An 18,286-nucleotide genomic window follows, 5' to 3' on the forward strand; every position below is an offset into this window, starting at 1 on the left:
CCTAAGTCTTGCACCCCCATACCTCCATGTGGGGACCAAGGAGGTAAATCCCTCCCCACTGTAAGGTTAGAGCAAGTCCGAGAGTGCCTCCTTAGACTGAATGAGTATAAGTCTATGGGGCCAGATGGCGTGCATCCCAGGTTCCTGAAGGAGCTGGCTGAGGTGGTTGCTGAGCCGCTCTCCATCATATTTGAGAAGTCATGGCTGTCAGGTGAGGTCCCGGATGATTGGAGGAAGGGTCATGTCACTCCCATTTACAAGAAGGGGAGCAGGGAGGACCCGGGGAACTACAGGCCGGTGAGTCTCACCTCTGTGCCTGGGAAGATTATGGAACAGATCCTCCTGGACAACATGCTTGATCACATAAAGAACGAGCATGTGATTCGAGACAGCCAGCATGGCTTCACCAGGGGAAGGTCATGCTTAACTAATCTTGTGGCCTTCTATGATGGAGTGACGGCGTTGGTGGATGAAGGGAAGGCGACCGATGTCATTTACCTGGACCTGAGCAAGGCCTTTGACATGGTCCCCCATCACATCCTCATCTCCAAATTGGAGGGAGGTGGATTTGATGGGTGGACAACTCGATGGATAAGCAATTGGTTGAAAGGCCGCAGACAGAGGGTGGTGGTCAATGGCTCTATGTCCAGGTGGAGGCCGGTAACGAGTGGTGTCCCTCAAGGGTCTGTCTTGGGACCGGTGCTCTTTAACATCTTTATTAATGACATCGATGAGGGAATGGAGTGCACCCTCAGCAAGTTTGCTGATGACACCAAGCTGAGTGGTGCAGTCGATACGGTGGAGGGAACAGATGCCATTCAGAGGGACCTTGACAGGCTGGAAAGCTGGGCTCGGGTGAACCTAATGAGGTTCAACACGGCAAAGTGCAAGGTTTTGCACTTGGGCCGGAAGAACCCCAGGCACCTGTACAGGCTGGGAGGAGTTGTCCTTGAGAGCAGCTCGGCTGAAAAAGACCTAGGGGTCCTGATAGATGAGAAACTTAACATGAGCCAGCAGTGCGCTCTGGCAGCCCGGAAAGCAAATGGGATCCTGGGCTCCATCAGGAGAGGGGTGGTCAGCAGGGATAGGGAGGTGATCGTCCCTCTCTACTCTGCTCTTGTGAGGCCCCATCTGGAGTACTGTGTCCAGGTGTGGAGCCCTCAGTACAAAAAAGATATGGAGATTTTGGAAAGGGTCCAGAGGAGGGCCACAAAGATGATCAGGGGGCTGGAGCACCTCCCCTATGAGGACAGGCTGAGGGAGTTGGGTTTGTTCAGCCTGGAGAAGAGAACGTTGCGGGGTGACCTCATTGCAGCCTTTCAGTACCTGAAGGGAACTTACTCCCAGGAGGGGAGTAAACTCTTCGAAAGGGCTGATAATAGCAGGACTAGGGTAAATGGTTTTAAGTTGAAGGAGGGAAGATTTAGGTTGGATGTTAGGGGAAAGTTCTTTACTAGAAGAGTGGTCAGGTCCTGGAACAGGCTGCCCAGTGAGGTTGTGGATGCCCCGTCCTTGGAGGTGTTCAAGGCCAGGTTGGACGGGGCCCTGGGCAACCTGATCTAGTAAAGGTGTATGTTTGGTGGCCCTGCTAGGCAGGGGGGTTGGAACTACATGATCCTTGAGGTCCCTTCCAACCCGGGTAATTCTGTGATTCTGTGTGATTCTGTGGAGAGCATTGTGCTCGGAGTGGAGAGCGTTGTGTGCAGACTGGAGGGTGTTGAGTTTGGATTGCATACTCTCATTCTCGGCCCTGAGACTCTCTCTCAACCTCTCAGGAATGGTACTGAATAAGGCCTGATAAGCATTAGCTAGGCCCCAAGTCATTTGTGCCTCCTTAGATCTGCCTGAGCCACAACATTCCTGTCTCAAATATGCGGTCAAACTCTCAGGATTCTTGAAGTGTTCAGGAGTAGAGCTCCATGACACTAAAGATGTCTGTTTTCTAAAAGTCTCTCCAAAGGCTCTCCACACTCCCTGCCACTCAGTATTCTCTGGTTCTAGGGAAGACTTCCTCCTGAGGTTATAATTCCAGATACTGAGTGAGATTATTACAATAACCAACAGTAAGTTCAGGGAGATTGATACGATCGACAGTGTGGTCCACTGGGCCAACCGGTCATTCAAAGACTGCTTAAAGGATGCAAAGAAAATAGGAGGAGCACGCTCAAAAACCACCATTCCTGAACTATTAGTTGCATTAGTTGCTCCCTCTGGAGCTGCATGGAGATACCAAGTAAGCGTTGCTAACCATGCTTTCAATCCGTTATACATTCCTATGGCTTCATAGGAAAAAATGGCTAGCTTAAGAATGGTCCAATATGTTTGGAGCATCACAAAAGAGGAACTAATGACATGCAGTCCCTTGTAAAACAAATTTACTAGAGAAAACTTTTTTTTTTTTTTCTTCAATAGAGAGGGAAAAAAAAAAGTGAAAAAAGCAAAGCTCAGCAGTGTTTACAAAATACCCCGGATTATTGGCAGTCCGCCTGGACTTTCAAGGTCAAGGGCCTCAGTAGCATAAAAGCATTCCCTAATGTAGAGAGCCACACCACCACCTCTCTTTCCTTGCCTATCCCTCCTGAAGAGTTTGTAGCCATCCATTGCAGCGCTCCAGTCATGGGAGCAATCCCACCACATTTCTGTTATGGCAACTAGGTCATAGTTTGCCTGCCGCACAATGGCTTCCAACTCTTCTTGCTTGTTGCCCATGCTGTGTGCATTAGTGTAGACGCACCTCAGCTGAGCCCCTCGCCTCTCTCCTAATACCTAATACTATCTAGTTTAAAACTCTCTCTACAAGTCCCACCAGCTCCTGGGCAAGTATCCATTTCCCTTTTGGAGACAGGCAATTCCCATCAGCCAACCTCAGGCCAGGTACCAAGTAGACTGCCCCATGATCAAAGAATCCAAAATTTTTGCATTTGCACCAGCCTCTCAGCCATGCATTTATAAGATGACTTTTCCTGATCATCTCAGTGTTTGTCCCAGCCACCAAAGGAATACTGGCAAACACTACTTGTATGCCCGCTCCATCAACTAACTTCCCCAGTCTCCTAAAATCATTTTTTATAATCCTCAGGCTCCTGTCAGCAATCCCATTGCTGCCGGCCTGAACTATCAATGAAGGGTAATAATCAGAGTGGCGGATAAGGCTGGGGAGTTTTCTAGAAATATCCCTGACCCAGGGATCAGACTAATCTACAGACTAAGACGGAGAAAAAGAAAAGGATAACAATTTTGCCAAATATATATATACACAGAACAGAACCTTCCACTCTCCTCTCTGAGCCCTTTCCATCAGTTCTCAGCTGGCTTCTCTTCCATCCCCAGGCAGACCTCAGTGCACTCTCACAAAAAGCAGACTTTCCTCATCTTCCTTGCCCATTCGTCATAAAGAGTCCATATCCAGGTTGGTACAGTTCAGAGGTGGGAACCACCCCAACATGTCTCTGTGAGCCAAACGAGACCCTAGGTCTGGAAAGCCACAGAGATTTCGAGCTCACTGAGTGATTGTTTGTGGTCCTCTCATTAATGTAAAGACTCATCAAGAGCATCCCCTTCCAGAAGCATGATTTGATTTAGCCTGGCTGGGCCTTGCATCTACATCGTGGTACTGGTGTTCAGAAAGTGGCACACAGGTACGAGACCCATTGTGGGGCTCACAGTTGTTCATCAAGCACTGAGACTACCAGGGCATGTCTTTCCTGAAGGTCCTCAGCTGCATTTTCCAGCTGGCTGGGAGTGTGCTGGACACCCCAGGGAACTGCCATTCAGATGAGAGCCCAGATCAAATGAAGGTGTCATCAGTGAGAGAATGTAGGTGTGTCACAGTTGTGGAATGCCTTAAGCTCTGGAATTTTCAGTAGATGGGGAACAGAGAAAGATCCGTCTCTTCTCCTGGTGAGCTCATCTATTTGGTCAGCTAAATAACTCTGCGGTCTCAAGTGCCCATTACGCACAGGATCACAGAATCATAAGGGTTGGAAGGGACGTCCATAGATCATGGAGTTCAAGCCCCCTTCCAAATCAGGTTCCCTACACCAGGTAGGCGTCCAGGATGGTCTTGAGTATCTCCAGAGAAGGACACTCCGCAGTACCCTTGGACAGCCTGTTCCAGTGCTCCATCGCCCTCACCGTAAAGAAGTTCTTCCACACATTCGTGCAGAACTTCCTATGCTCCAGCTTAGTCCATTTCCCCTTGCCCTGTCTCCATGTACCACTGTAAAGAGACTGGCCTTGTCACTATGGCCCCCACACCTCAGATATTTATAAATCTGGATTAGATCCCCTCTCTGTCAGCTTTTCTCAGGGCTAAACAGACCCAGCTTACTTAGTCATTCTTCATAGGGGAGATGCTCCAGGCTCTTCACCATCTTTGTGGCCCTTTGCTGGACTCTTTCCAAGAGATCCCTGTCTTTTTTGTACTGGGGAGCCCAGAACTGGACACAATATTCCAGATGAGGCCTCACCAGGGCAGAGTAGAGGGGGAGGATCACCTCCCTCGACCTGCTGGACACGCTCTTTTTAATGCACCCCAGAATGCCATTGGCCTTTTTAACCACGAGGGCACACTGCTGCCTCAGGGCCAACCTGTCATCCATCAGGTGTCCACCCAGGTCCCTCTCAGCAGAGCTCCTCTCCAGATACTCATCCCCCAGCCTGTCCTGGTGTATGCAATTATTCCTCCCTAGGTGCAAGACTCTACACTTGCTTTTGTTAAACCTCATCTGGTTTCTTACTGCCCAGCTCTCCAGCCTGTCCAAGTCTCGTTGAATGGCAGCACAGCCTTCAGGCGTGTCATCCAATCCTCCCAACTTTTTTTTATCAGCAGACATGCTGAGGGTGACCAATATCCCCTTGTGAAGGTCACTGATGAAGATGTTGAACAAGACTGGATGCAGCACCAACCCCTGGGGGACACCACTGGTTACAGGTCTCCAGCCAGATTCTGCACCACCACCGATGACCCTGTGCGCTCTGCCAGTCAGCCAATTCTCGACCCACTTCACTGTCCACTAGTCTATTCCACATTTCCTCAGCTTTGTTATAAGGATGTCGTGGGAGACAGTATCAAATGCCTTACTGAAATCAAGGTAGACTACATCCACCACTCTCTCCCCATCCACCCAGGATGTGAAAACATCATAGAAGGCCACAAGGTTGGTCGAGCACGACCTCCCCTTGGTGAACCCATGCTGGGTACTCCTGATAACCTCCTTTTCTCCCAGTTGTCTAGAGATGGCATCCAGCACAAGCTGTTCCATCATCTTTCCAGGGACAGAGGTGAGGCTGACTGGCCTGTAACTACCTGTATTTTCCTTCTTGCCTTTTTGAAGACTGGAGTGACATTGGCTATCCTCCAGTCTTCAGGCACCTCCACCGTTCTCCAAGATGTCTGAAATATGATAGAGAGCGATTCAGCAATCACCTCTGCCAGCTCCCTCACCACCCATGGATGCACCCCATCGGGTACCATGAATTTATGAACATTGGTGTGGCAAAACTCTTTCCTGACTAAAGGGAAGTCCCTCAGTCCCCAGACCCTCTCAGTAAGCTCTAGGTTCTGGGATTCCTGATGGAGAGCTTTTTCACACAAGACAGAAGCAAAGAAGGCCATCAGTATCTCCATCTTCTCAGAATCCCTTGTTACCAGAACACCCCCCTCACTTAGTAGGGGACCCACAGTCTCCCTAGTCTTCCTTTGACTGCTAACGTACTTTAAAAAGCATTTTTCATTATCCTTTTGTCACATTCAATCCCAGGTGGTCTTCAGACTTCCTTGTTCCATCCCTGCAGGCCCTGACTACATGTGGTCAGACACTTTTTCCACATTTCAAGGACCTTCTTCTTCCCTTTCAGTTTCTGCATGAGCTCCTTGCTCATCCACAAACAAACCACAAAAAAACAAAACAAAAAAAAACCAAACAAACAAAAAAAAACAACCAAGAAAACAAATGCAGCGACTCGGCACGGACTCAGATGTGAACGATCCAAATCGTTTATTACAAGTTCTCACATCCCTTATATACCTTCACAAGTTGTTATTTTCTAGCTTTCCCATCCGCCCTTACAACTTTCCCAAACACCTTATATGTCAACAAAGCATTCTACAAAACACTTTTCAACTGTCCATGCAGGCACATATCCAATCAGAGCTGTGAGACTCTTCTTCTCCTTGCAGAGGTGTCCTTGGTTCCCATGCTGTTTATCTTGCTCCACAGCTGCTGCTCTGAACAGCTTTTCTTGTATCCCCACAAACAAACAATAAAGGAGAGCTTGATTCAGTAGAAAGCTGCATTACAAGTCATGAATTCCAAAAGATGGGCAGTTCACTGCAGTTGAAACACATCTGGTCATCACTTTCTTTACCACATCCCTGACCTCCCTGTTCCTCATTCTGTAGATGAGGGGGTTAACTGCTGGTGGCACCACTGAGTACAGAACTGCCACCATCAGGTCCATGGATGGGGAGGAGACAGAATAGGGATTCAGATAGGCATAAAAGCCTGTGATGATAAATAGGGAGACCACGGTCAGGTGCGGGAGACACGTGGCGAAGGCTTTGTGCCATCACTGCTCAGAGGGCACCCGCAGCACAGCTATTAAGATCTGCACATAGGACAACACTATGAAAACAAAGCAGCCATAGAATAAACTGGCACTAAAAATGATAAATACAACTTCCCTGAGATTTGATTCTGAGCAGGAGAGCTTGAGGATCTGGGGGATTCCACAGAAAAACTGGTTGACAACATTGCCTTGGCAGAGAGGCAGTGAAAACGTACTGGCAGTGTGCAGAAGAGAGAGGAGAACCCCAGTGCCCCAGGCAGCTGCTGCCATGGTGGCACAAGCTCTGCTGTCCATCAAGGTCCCGTAGTACAAGGGCTTGCAGATGGCAACGTAGCGGTCATAGGACATGATGGTGAGAAGGAAATACTCTGCTGAGGCAAAGAAGATAAAGAAAAAGAGCTGTGCAGCACATCCTGTATAGGAGATGGCCCTGGTGTCCCAGAGGGCATTGGGCATGGCTTTGGGGAGAGTGGTGGAGATGCATCCCAGGTCAAGGAGGGCCAGGTTGAGGAGGAAGAAGTACATGGGGGTGTGCAGGGGCTGGTCGCAGTCTACGGCTGTGCTGATGAGGCTGTTGCCCAAGAGGGCAGCCAGGTAGATGCCCAGAAAGAGCCAGAAGTGCAGGAGCTGCAACTGCCGCGTGTCTGCCAACGGCAGCAGGAGGAACTCACTGATGGAGCTGCTGTTGTGCATCTGCTGTTCCTGGGCTTGGAGTCCTGCTCAGAGTGCAGAAGATAATGACAATTCCAGACCATTCTCAGAGACACTCCTCCTGGTATACTATAAAAGTTTTCCTTTCCCTTTGGAAATCCCATACCCGGCACACAGCCCCTGGGGCACAGCAGGGACCCTGCTCTGCAGGACAGCCCTGGGCACCCGCCTGCAGCCCCGGCTGCACAGCCTGCAGCCGTTCTGGGTCACGCAGCCCTCAGGGCTGTGTTCTGACGCTGCATCACAGAAGCCCTCATCTGGAGCAGAAGGCTTTTTCCACAGTAAAGAAACATGAAGTGCCTGCAGCCAGATGTGCTATGGGATGTCCCCAGTCTAGTGATCCCTCCTGAAAAAGAAGCTGTGTTGCCTACTGTAAGAGACTTACCATGTCGTGGTCTGTGTGCAATGCTCCTGCAGTGAGCTCACAGCCTGCTCACACCATACACACTTTGTGAGCTCTCTCTCCCTTCTCTTCTATCCTCATGTCACCTGCAGCTCATGCCCCAGCCCTGCTGTGCTGTGCACAAGAGCTTCTCCTTGGCACAGAGTTCTCTCTGCAGCGCTGCCCACTTGTATGATCTCTCTGTGTCCCAGGAGCCTGGCCCAGCTCAGCAGCAGAGGATGTTATTTTTGTCTTTCCCACTCGTCTTCCCTGAGATGTCCCTGGGTCTTCTTGGCCAACAACTCCTGAAAAACAACAGCATCCTGACCGTACTTTGAAATCTGTTGAATTAAACACCGGATTTCAAGTGGTTGGTGATTAATTCCAGACATGTGGTGAGTCCTCCCGTAGAGTGCTGAAACAAATATGGTACACAGACAAGGACAGAGAATCATAGAATCATAGAATGACCAAGGTTGGAAAAGTCCTAAAAGATCATCCAATCCAGCTGTTCACCTATCACCAACAGCTGCCACTATACCATGTCCCTCAACACAACATCCAGTTGTTCCTTGAACACTTCCAGGAGACTTGCAGAATCGAACTCCATAACCACAAAGTAGTTCTAAAGCAGGTATGTTTAATGAGTGATGAGCATACACCCTGGTGTAAGGGGGATAGCTCCACCTCACTTGCACACCATTATGAGAAAGTGTGCTGCAAATATAGGCTGAACTAATACATCATCAATAGCTGTCAGGAATTGGAATACATATTCATTACATTCCTGAGACCCCATTAGCATGCAGTCCCTCCCCCCTTGTGCGCATGGTGAGTCGTGGGGATGGTGGGGGATGAAGGCTCATCGTCTTCCTCGCTGTAAACTTTCAACTCTGTAGGAGGGGCAGCCCCCAAACTGGTTCCAGTTTGCCCTATGGACATCTAATCACCTCACTGTTCTCAGGCTGTTGCATCCTTATGGCCTTTATCCCCCTTGTTATTGCACTCAGTGTCTGCACTCCCCATTCTTCTAACAGCTTTGACATAAACGATCTTTTCACTCTTCCTGTCCCAGTTTCTGTGACAGTTTCTTTCTCTCCCTTACTGTGGGGCCCTTTTCTCATCCTTCAGTTGGTTTGGTGATTCCCCTGTTTACTGTCATAAAGATACTGGGTTTTTGAAGGCGAGTTTTGCACATGCGCACACAACACACAGAAACCCCCACTTTGTCCATCTTAGCATAGCATCCACGTAATTTCAACACCTGCACAAAAGTAGGACAAAAATATCCTTTTTATGCATGTCTGTGGGTGTATTTGTAATTCTGGCATAAGCAAACAGTTTCACTGATGAAAGTCTTAGACTTAAATCTGGTGTCAAATTTACAAAGTATTAGGTTGTGCATTTCTGAAATGCACTGTTCTGGGGAACAAAATAATAATTAAAAAAAAAACACAACAGAAAGACAGTCAAAGAGACAATAGATGGCCACACATATTGCCATGCCTAGACAGGATTTCCTGTTCGCTCTAGGTCCAGGGTTCTTGACTGCATGTCTGTCGGTGCTCAGTCGAGTTAGAGAGCTCTCTTAGTTTCTTGTAGCATCAGTGTAGTCTCTATTGTGTTCAGCGTACATCTTATATAGCATTCACTTACAAGCAAGACATTCCTGTTCCTCAAACAGTTCTTCTAATCAGTTAATTGATCCCAGCTTCTCCCAAACAACAGTGATAAAGGATGAAAGGTTTCTTAAGAATAACAGGATTAACAATGCATATCAGTGGAACCTCCCGTCCATCCTTAGAAGCAAACAGACACTGCTTGCTCTTCTCTCACACTCTGGTCTTCCAGGGTTTCACAGTGATAAGGTCTACCAAAGACTCTGATAAGCTCTTTGGTGACTTGCTCGCAGTAAAATCCACCCCCACGCATGTCATTCCAGCCTGTCTCCCCAAATGCACCAAATCATGGCCAAAATCAGTTTCTGGTGTTTGCTAAGGGTGGCATGGTATGTTGATACTGAGGAGGGAGATGATTCTTGCCTGCCAAAGGATGTGTCAATTGCCAGCTCTCTGACATGCCCATGCCTTACACCCACACCACACTCATTGGCCACGGAAATAAATGAGTTGGAAGTAAATTTTCCTTCAGAAGACTTTTCCATCCAAAAATGCTGATTAGACTGAATTGAAATGTTCCACGGAAACGTTTCGATTCCGCCAAAGCTTTCAGTGGAAATAATCAGGCCTTGGCTAGGCTGTCTGACAGGCAAGCTTGCCTTGCCTGCTGCCAGCTCACCCACCTGCCTACGTATCATTGGCCTTAGGCACTCTGGCTGCAAGTTTTCCCAGCCAACAGGCTTCTGTAGGGCAAGGCACCAGCTTGGTGTTGGCTCTTGCCATGCTCCCTGCATGGGGCAGCACCATAACCATGTGCTCCCTCACCTCTGGAGATGGAATTCTGATTCTGAAAGTTTATTTTGATTCCTTACTTGTGATTTATTTATTTATTTTCTTGCATATTTTTATCCCACTGAAAATAGTTGTGTCTTATTTTGCCTTTCAGTTCAGATGTGTTGTCAGGTGTTACGCACCACAAAGTGGTGTCCATTCATTTATGTAGGTAAGATGGTTTCTAGCACCAGGAACAAGTTCTGAAAAGACATTAGTGGGTTTTCTTCCCCATTTTACCCTTCCTGCTCACAATCTTGGCAGTCACACCTGTGACATTACATTAAAGTCCCTCTGCAGCGCTGTGCCTGCTCCTACAGATATTAGGAAGAGCACAAGCATGGTCTGAACGATGGGAGTGTTTGGGAGGAGTCTTGGGTTAGTTTGCCGGAACAACGCATTGTTAATACCTAATGCAGACAACCTGAATTCCTCTTGTATATGAAGAACGTGTTTTTTTCATGTAGTTTTTCAGCTTCCCCCCTTTTTTCTTCACGTGCAGTGGGGTTGATAGTAAAAGACCACAATAACACGTGTCTACTTCTGGTCTGCTGTAAATAGATGTGTGTGATGGCACTCTATGCTGGGGCATCATGGCTTGTTCAGCTTCTCTGTTGGCTGTGTTAGTCACATAGTTGTCATGATGCTGAACAAAACAAAAATGCCTAGATAGCCAAAAGAGATAAAGAGATAGAAAGGGGAGAGGACACTGGTGATCTCGGTGCAATCAATAAATATTCATGGACTGGTGATAAGATATGTTGGAATGCAATAGATCTGCACTGGCGGTGTGATAGATTGTTAGATAATGTTGATCAGATGTGAGTACCAATGGTTTATCATGTCCTCTGTTAACACTGTGGCTGCTGAAGGTACATGTTCCACCCCTCCCTTGTAAGATGGATAATGTGAGAATTAGAAAGAGTTTTAAAGAATAATACAAAGTAAAAAAAAAACAAGGGGAATAAGGGTAGTTGAGATAAGGAGTGAGGGAATGGTCAGCAAGAGAAGAGAATCTGAGGAAACTGATGGAGAATAGAATCAACCGTAGTGTACTGAACTCACTCTGTGCTAACTTCAACCTGACTTTATCTCATCAGTGACTCAGCCCTTGCTCAAACACTCTGAGATCAGCAGGTTTCAGTATTTGGGGTGTTGGCAGTGGGTGAGGAGAGATGGCAGAGCTGGATGCATCTGCGCTGGGGATGGGGAAGGAGAGAGGCTGTCCTGGTTTGCAGGGCCAGTGCACTGTGAGACCTACATGTGTACTGGTATGTAAACAGAAAGAACATCAAGCCTTTCTTTCTACTTTCTCTGGGAGGAACGTGTGACACAGAAGATAATTTTTGTCCTATCTCTGCAACTCACTGAGCCAACGTGAACATCCACTTTATCTTCTGATGTTGGCAAAGGTAAGTTGCCCTTAGCTCTCGAGTATATGGGACAACCTAACGGGCTTGAGAGAGAAAATACTTTAGTGTATGAGTAGTTCTTGTCACTGGAGGCTGTAGACTAGGAAAAGAGAGAGGAACATTTTGGTTTTCATCAGACTGAGGTTCTGAGGTTGTACCAAGGAGGTAATTCAGGTCTCATACCTGAATGGTTGCATTCAGATCAAATCCACCTCCCCTTCAGGTTTAGATAAGGGCTGTGCCCCCACAGGGCTGTTTGTTTTATCTTGTGGACAAGGTTCGCTGTGTGAGTTACAGTATGGCTTTCAGATACCAGAAGATGCTGAGAGATAAGCATTTCTTTTTGCTGTATCACACAGCTCTGATCTCCTCCTTCCTCTTCTTCCCCTGCCTTCACAACACTGCAGACCACACCTCACCAGCATGGATCATGCACTGAACCCAGGGCAGGGGTAGAACAGTACTAGCCCTGATAGAAAAATAGAAAGATGGACTGAGATATGTATAGATGGAAGTGTTGGATGGATGTGATAGATGGATAGAAGCCGAGCCGCTTTCCACCATCTATCAGCACTGCTTGTTGACTGGTGAGGTCCCAGAAGACTGGAGGCTCGCCAGTGTGACTCCCATCTACAAAAAGAGTAGTAAGGAGGACCCAGGGAACTATAGGCCTTTTAGCCTGACCTCAGTGCCACGGAAGGTTATGGAGAAGATTGTCTTGAGGGAGATCACTCTGCACATGCGGGGCAACCAGGGGATCAGGCCTAGCCAGCATGGGTTCACAATGGGCAGGTCCTTCATGACCAACCTGATCTCCTTCTATGATTAAGTGACCCGTCTGGTGGACAAGGGAAAGGATGTTGATGTTCAACAAGACCAAGTGCCAGGTCCTGCAGTTCAGCTAAAACAACCCTGGACGGCGCTACAGGCTTGGGGCAGAGTGGCTGGAGGACTGTATAGAGGAAATGGACCTGGGGGTATTGATTGATGCTCGGCTGAACATGAGCCGACAGTGTGCCCGGGTGGCCAATAAGGCCAAGGGCATCCTGGCTTGCATCAGAAACAGTGTTGCCAGCAGGAACAGAGAGGTGATTGTTCCTCTGTACTCAGCTCTGGTGAGGCCACACCTCGTGTACTGTGTCCAGTTTTGGGCCCCTCACTGCAAGAAAGACATTGAGGCCCTGGAACTTGTTCAGAGGAGGGCAACCAAGCTGGTGAGGGGTCTGGAGCACAGGCCTTATGAGGAGAGGCTGAAGGAGCTGGGAATGTTCAACCTGGAGAAGAGGAGGCTCAGGGGAGACCTCATTGCTCTCTATAACTTCCTGAAGGGAGGATGTAGTGAGCTGGGGGTCGGCCTCGTCTCATGTCATTAGTGATAGGACCAGAAGGAATGGTTTCAAGCTACCGCAGGGGAGATTCAAGCTGGACATTAGGAAATATTACTTCTCAAACAGGGTGGTCAGGCACTGGAATGGACTGCCGAGGAAGGTGGTGGAGTCACTGACCCTGGGGGTGTTCAAGGAATGACTGGATGTTGTGTTGAGGGACATGGTTTAGGGAGAGCTATTGGTAATAGGTGAAATATTGGACTGGATGATCTTTTAGGTCTTTTACAAACTTGGTGATTTTATGATTCTATGACATGGTGTAAGGAACCTTCTTTGGTAGGGGGGTTGGACTTGGTAATCTCTGTAGTGTTGTACAGAGCCAAGGCCATGGTCAGTGGAGGGCTCAAGGTGCTGGGAGGGAACAGAGTGAGGACAGATGCCTTAAAGTGGCCAAAGGGTCGTTCTGTACCATCTGACAGCAAGCAGGAGGAGTACTGGAAGGGGTGGGAGTTCATCTAGCTCTGTTCTGCTGCCTAGGGGCCAGCTGGGCATCAGTGTGGTAGTGCTGTGCAAGGGCAAGTTGGTAGGGAGTGTTCATATGCCTGAGGGGAGAAGGGAACTACAGAAGGACCTGGATAGCTTGTTGAGTCTTCTCATGAAGCTGCATTGCACAGCTCCTTGCTTGCTGCTTCTTTTCCTTGCTGCATTTGTCAACTCTGAGGGCTGGATTAGGGTATTTATTTTGGTATGCTGTTTGAACTTAGTTTGTATCATGATAAAATTGGCAGCTGACAAAGTGAAATTTTGTGCACATTGAGCTCTGTGGTCCTCTTTGGGTTTTAGAAGTAATATTGTCGATATGATTAGGAATTACACATTTTACATAGTCTCCTCTGGGAGCCAAGGGGTGTTCAAGGAACGACTGGATGTTGTGTTGAGGGACATGGTTTAGTGGGAGCTATTGGTAATAGGTGAAGGGTTGGACTAGATGATCTTTTAGGTCTTTTCCAACCTTGGTGTTTCTATGATTCTATGACTGAGGTTAAACAATTATTCAGGAATATCAGTGAGATATCTGCCACAAGGTGAGAAGGCTCTACATGGCAGGGGGTGTGGGACGGTCTGGGCAGCTGCCTGGAGCGGTGAGCACCCCCAGGTCTTTGGAACTTCATCTCTGAGCAACTGAAGGATCCTGAGAAACTGGTAGAATATTGGGGGCAGGTCTGCAGTGGCCCTGTTAATCCCAAACATGCACAAATGACTGCAGTGTGCCAGATCTAGAGAGTTGGATCTGCTGACAGTGCTGCAGCCTCTGCAACTCCTGGTACAGATTCTGCAGCAGCTCCAAGGTTTTGCTTCATGCCCTGTGGTTGCTCCAAGCTCTGGGACAGATCCTGCTGTCACTCCACCCCTCATAATGAGCTCTGCAGTCACTCCTGCTACAGGTCCTGTAGCTATTCCAAGTATTGCGATAAGAAAATGCAACAAATGCCACCCAAGGGAGGTGCACTGTGCCAGGAGGTACAGCCCTGTGGTCTCTCCAACCCCTCCAATGAGCCCAGTGGCTGCTCCAACATAATCACATGTCCTTATGGTGGTTCCAGCTCTGGCAATGAACTCTGAGGTCCTTCAACTCCTGCAACAGCCTGACTTCTTCACTGACACTTCAGCTCCTACAGTGAACCCTGTGGCTGTTAAAAGCCCTGCAACTAGTCCTGGACTTGCAAACAGATAAGAATAGGGATTAGTTCATATATGCTTGCAACAGCAAATGTTTTATATGTGTGAAAATATACTAAATATATTATATATTTATAAATACATTTGTCATAATTATTATCCTTTTCTTTTTATCTCAACCCATAAACCTTAAACCACAGCACTGTCCTGAGTCGCTTACTGATCTCCATGGGACTATTCCATCTGATCTGGTCACACACTGAAGAGCACCAAAAGATCTCGAGGGCTTCTCAGGGAGCAGTTCCTGAGGTATATTCCTTACACCAGCTTTGGAAGAGGCCTCCAGTTCTCTGGTGCTGCTCTGAAGTGACCCTCTTGTTATGGCAGTGCCAGCAAGGAGACCAGCTCTGACACAGCCATTCATATTGCTGCCTAATGACTGCAGCCCTGGAGTGCTGTTGTAGAGACCACAGGACAGTTGTGAGACACACATGACCTTCAGGCCTGCACAAATGAGAGGACTTCAGAGCACTGCAGCACTGGAAAGAGAGCAGGAATGAAAAGAGCCTGTTGTGCTGCTGTCCGTGGCTGTACCTCCCCCAGGCAATGACAAAGTAGGAAGAGAGAAAAGGTAAGGAAAAGTCTACTTTGAAAGCATTTTAGGTATCCCTTAACCTATTCAGGGAATGTGGTTCCGGGTTTACATGAGCTATTGGAGTGAGAAAACGGAAATTAGTGAAGTGAAATAAATTTTTATTTAAAAGTTCAATAACATTTTTTTTTGTGGATTGCTATATGACACACAATCAGACAATCAAAGATGCATAACACATGAAGAAGCATCACTGGAAATCATGTGAGGAAGACGTGCACTTTATTGAAGATGGAATAGTGTGTATTGCAACACCTTCCTGAGAGCGTGCTTGATCTCCCTGTTCCTCATGCTGTAGATAAAAGGGTTCAGTGTTGCAGGAACCACTGAGTACAGAAGTGCCACTGTCAGGTCCAGGGGTGGGGAGGAAATGGACGAGGGCTTCTGGTAGGCAAAAGAAGCAGTGCTGAGAAACAGGGAGACCACGACCAGGTGAGGGAGGCACGTGGAGAAGGCTTTGTTCCATCCCTGCTCAGAGGGCATCCTCAGAACAGCCTTAAAGATCTGCACATAGGACACCACTATGAAAACAAAATAGCCAAACCCTAAAAAGGAACTAAAAATGTTAAGCACAACCTCCCTGAGGTGGCGGCTGAGCAGGAGAGCTTGAGGATCTGGGGGATTTCACAGAAAAACTGGTTCACAACATTCCCTTGGCAGAGAGGCAGTGAAAACATACTGGCAGTGTGCAGAAGAGAGAGGAGAACCCCAGTGCCCCAGGCAGCTGCTGCCATGGTGGCACAAGCTCTGCTGTCCATCAAGGTCCCGCAGTGCAGGGGCTTGCAGATGGCAACGTAGCGGTCATAGGACATGATGGTGAGAAGGAAATACTCTGCTGAGGCAAAGAAGATAAAGAAAAAGAGCTGTGCAGCACATCCTGTGTAGGAGATGGCCCTGGTGTCCCAGAGGGCATTGGCCATGGCTTTGGGGAGAGTGGTGGAGATGCTTCCCAGGTCGAGGAGGGCCAGGTTGAGGAGGAAGAAGTACATGGGGGTGTGCAGGCGCTGGTCGCAGGCTATGGCTGTGCTGATGAGGCCGTTGCCCAGGAGGGCAGCCAGGTAGATGCCCAGGAAGAGCCAGAAGTGCAGGAGCTGCAGTTGTCACGTGTCTCCCAGCGGCAGAAGGAGGAACTTGCTGATGGAGCTGCTGTTGGACATCTGCTGTTCCTGGTCTTGGAGTCCTGTTCAGAGTGCAGAAGATAATGACAAGTCCAGACCTTTCTCAGTGACACTCCTCCTGCTGTACTATAAATTTTTCCTTTCCCATGGGAAAATGATCATTCAGCTCCACAACTTGTATTTATTTTCATGACCTTCAGCATCTTTTAAGGAGTAGAAGATTAGGGAGCTCTTTCTTTCTTCTCATTTCATAATTGTATTCCAGCCTCCTGGATATTTTCCTCTTTACTGCAGCTGCTCTTCGAGACCCCAGCCCCAGCCTCTGTACACTTTAAATTGTCTCAGAGATATCAGCCTGTTAACAGGACAAGTGAACTATTAATGTCTGCAGAAAACAACTGTAACTGAAACAGACTGCATCCTTTTAGGAAGGAGAGGCTGAAAGAACAACCTGTGAACAACTGTTCACAAAACTCTGGATGGACTGAAGAAATATTTGGGAGTCTCAGAGCTGTGTTCAAAGTTGACAACCCATTTAGATATCTACCACCAATCCTCTTTCCTTCCCTAAGAACAGGAAATGGAAAATCCCTGCCTTGGCTCTCCTGTTGCAAAGGGCCCTAGGAAACATACAGTTTTGCAGTGGAACTGTGATCCCTTTGCCCCAGGTAGCAGCTGTGGCAGCAGAAGCCCTGCTGGGGGGCTTCTTCCCCCCACATGTCTCCCCGCAGCACCCTGGGCAGCTCAACAAGCAGGCTGCCTTCAGAGCTGTGCTCTGACACTGCATCACTAAAGCCCTCAGCTGGAGCAGAAGGCTTTTAACAAAGTAAACAAACATGCAGTACCTGCAGCCAGATCTGCTACGTGATGTCCTAGATTAAGTTAACCCTCTATGAAAAGCAGCTAAATGGTCTGCAGGGAGACTTACCTTGTCATTGTCTGTGAGTGAGCTCACAGCCCGCTCACACCGTACATATCCTGCAATCTCTCTCCCCTTTCTCTACTCTCCTTCAGTCACTTCCTCATGGTTTAATAATTTTGTAATTTTGCTATCAGTATTCCACATCATAACATCATATAAAGCATGAATAATTTTACTGAATCTGCAACTTACAGAAGAAGAATACATCTCCCAGAGAACAACACGATAGGTCACGGGACCTGGACTCTATATTAACTTGGTCGTAGAACAGACTGACGTCTTTCGAGTACTGGCATTCAGGGGAGTGTGTGGGAGCCTTCAGCCGTCTCGCCTAGATTTCACAGTAGGCCTCTTGGTTACGGGACTCATTCTCTCTCCTATTTTGCTTGATTCGTTAGCTCAATTTTCAATTATATTGTATTATATTGTGTTATCCTGTATTTCGATATAGTATTTAGTAAATAAGTGTGCCTCCTTAGATCGTTGCCGCTGTTTTCTTTTTCCTAATTAACTTTTTTTCCTTTTGGCCTAGGGCCCCTGCGGGGCCCACGGCCCCTGCCACGGACGCAGGTGGATTTTTCGTTCAAACCATGACAGATTTTGGTGGAGAATGCGGGCAATTTGAGTTGCTGTTTTTCTGTGTTTTCTTCTGTTGCTCTTTTAGTTGTTAACAGAGCTACAAGTTTTTTTCCTTGTTAAGGAGCTATCTTAGGTTTGCGATTCTGCACCTGTGAGCTTGACCTTGAAAGGCCAGGCGGACTGCCAATACCCCGGTTTATTTTATAAACACTGCTGAGCTTTGCTTTTTTACTTTCTTTCCCTCTCTATTGAAAAATAAATAAATAAATAAATAAATAAAATGCTCCCTCTACTAAGTTTGCTTTATAAGGTACTGCATTTCATTAGTTCCTCTTTTATAATGCTCCAAAAATATTGGACTATATTTAAGCTAGCCTTTTTTTCCTATGAATTTATAGGAATGTATAATAGATTGAAAGCATGGTTAGCAACGCTTACTTGGTATTTGCATGCAGCTCCAGAGGGAGCAACTAATGTAACTA

At 47.6% G+C, this 18,286-nt stretch overlaps 2 pseudogenes; both read right to left on the minus strand.

The window, feature by feature from the left end:
* Window positions 1-6,297: 6,297 nt before the first annotated feature.
* LOC146754581 (olfactory receptor 14C36-like) lies at window positions 6,298-7,263 on the minus strand (annotated as a pseudogene).
* Window positions 7,264-15,407: 8,144 nt separating this feature from the next.
* On the minus strand, window positions 15,408-16,342 carry LOC146754582 (olfactory receptor 14J1-like; annotated as a pseudogene).
* Window positions 16,343-18,286: the final 1,944 nt, after the last annotated feature.

The sequence above is a fragment of the Coturnix japonica genome, chromosome W (genome assembly GCF_054131305.1).
Source record: "Coturnix japonica strain WE chromosome W, WE-NBRP24, whole genome shotgun sequence".
Classification (NCBI taxonomy): Eukaryota; Metazoa; Chordata; class Aves; order Galliformes; family Phasianidae; genus Coturnix; species Coturnix japonica.